Genomic DNA, 2519 nt, shown 5'->3' on the forward strand with positions numbered 1-2519 from the left:
ACATATTCAGGGATGTTATTTCACTAAGGGTCCTATATTTGCAAAAATGTTTTCCTAATCAAACTGCTAAATCTGAAGGAGAGTGCACAGAAAGTATGAAGATGTAAAAGAACCCTGGGGCAGGCAGGGACAGGGGGTGGGGCAGGGAGGGTGTTGGCCCCTCAGATTCCCTTTCCAGCACATCACACAAATCTAAATGATCTAAGATCCTTGAATTTATTTTGCTGACTCGTTTGTCCTCCCATCACTCTCTCAAAATCAACATGAAAAGGGAAAACAGAGGTCTTCCAAGACTCTCTTTACATTCAGTAGTTAGTGGTAACTTATGACTATGTTTTCAACTTTCTTCTGTGGAGTCATTGACTCCTCCTCCCCTCTCAGTTTCCAGGGTCATTGGGCAACCCTTTATAAATCACGGGACTGGATTTGCTTTGTTTGGTCTTGTTCCAGCTTCTTCATTATCTCTTCTGTTGTGTACAACACAGTTTTATAGACACACCAGATAAAGTGGAGAAACAAAACCAGATTATTCCCAGACTGCTTGCCAGCTGATTTTAAATTAGTGCTTGCTGCTGGTACACAAAACAAGGAACAGTGTTTTATTCCTGAGTTTTTAGACTAGAAATGGGAGGGGCTAGTTAATTTTCGGTTCCGTCAAACATCTTTGTTCTTTCTTTGCCTCAGTTTCTTAATTTGTTTAACAGTGCTGTTTATAATTTTGTTTTCTTCCCCAATTCTCTATAGTGCAAAATGCCTTGGGTATTTTCCCACCATTCTAGTATCATTAAAAGGGAAGCAGGAAGGATGTATGTACAACCATTTATAATTATCTAGATCTTGCTTCCAGAATTTATTGGTCTTCAATTGTAGAGTTTCAAGAAATCTCTGAAACTATGTCAGTTCACAGAGTCAACCCCACAGACTTGATCCCTGGGCCAGGGAAACCCAGTGAGTTTAAATAAGTCACTGCAAGTCATATGGCTAGCTAGGTCATATGTGCCAGGACTTGAACCTATCTCTTAGTATTTTCAACTGAACACATAACTCATTTGTACTCGAATTTCAGAATGCTTAAGCAGACTCAAGTTTTGAGCTGGATTTCTACCTCAGTCCAGGATGACTCTTGGAAATATATGATCTGGAAGATTCTGAGATCTTGGTATGATTGCAGGGAATTATGGTCTGATTATGGGCTTCCCAGGTGGCCCTAGTGGTAAAGAACCCACCTGCCAATGCAGAGATGTAAGAGACCACAACTCCCATCCCTGGATGGGGAAGATCCCCTGGAGGAGAACATGGCAACCCACTCCAGTATTCTTGCCTGAAGAATCTCATGGACAGAGGAGCCTGGTGGGCTACAGTCCATAGCGTTGCAAAGAGATACGTCTGAAGGGACTTAGCACTCAGGCATGGTCTGATTCTGTGGAGAGTCTAAGAGACCTAACCCCCTCCTTGAACAGAACCAAATTCCCCAGAACCTCACACTCAACCCACTTTCTTCACGGTTGACTCAGAGCAGAGCTGACACAGCTGAAACATTCTAGAGTACACCCACATCTCTGGCTTAATGTGGACAGAGTGGAGTGGAACAAGGATTCAAGATCAACCATTAGTCCAAAGGGTCATCTGTTGACCGTCATTAACTCGGTTATCACTGCAGGCCCGTATCCTCTCTTGAATTAGTTGTAAGTGAAATCTCTTCAAAACAAAATTTGCTTTATCCATATTTTTTTTTTTACTTTTGCAGAAAGCCGCTAAAGACTCATCAGCGAATATGAATCACAAATCAGCCCCGTGTGCATGTGGGTTCTGTCCAAGTCTACACAAGAGGGGAACATTTTGTTTTAGAAATGTGATACGTATGAAATGCAAATCTGCCAAGAACCTTCCTCCGTATTGCTCTGGGACTAGGCAGGGCAGCCTGGGACCTTGCGAGGGCGGCGCGGGGTGGGGGGGCGGGGGGAGAAAACAAGGCAAGTGTGAGCCAGGTAACGCCCTTGGGTGGGCCCGGGAAAGATAAGTGAGATCACAAGGGTAGAGAGCACTGAACATTTGTGTTCCACTGAGTCGGATCCATAATAAAGTTAGACAGTGGAGGTATGGAGGCCCCCAGAGTCCACAGCCTTTAGGTTCTCGGTGGGGGGCAGCAGGCAGGGAAGGGTCGACCTGGTTCTGCCAGAGGTTAACGCACGGTCCGGGCGGATCCAGGAAAGTTCACCTGATTTTGCTAAAAAGCTGCAAATCCTGTGCGCAGAGGTAAACAGGGTTGGAAAGCGAAATCGGAACTGCAAAATCCAGGCCCTCGCGCAGGAGCACCCCTCTTTCCTTCCCTGCCCGATCCCCTCCTCCGACCCGGGATGAGAGCAGGGCTCGCCGCCCCCAGCAATCGGTTGGTCACTTGGGGGTCAGACTGCGGGACCCCGCCCATATGGCCTCCGGCCCCGCCCCTGACCCCGCCCACATCGATCGGCCCGCCCCCGGCGGGGAGCGAGCCGTCTCCGCCCTCGCCCCCGAGCTGC

The sequence above is a fragment of the Bos grunniens genome, chromosome 12 (assembly GCF_055505025.1).
Source record: "Bos grunniens cultivar Pamir isolate PY7600 chromosome 12, Bosgru_T2T1.0, whole genome shotgun sequence".
In the NCBI taxonomy this organism is placed as follows: domain Eukaryota; kingdom Metazoa; phylum Chordata; class Mammalia; order Artiodactyla; family Bovidae; genus Bos; species Bos grunniens.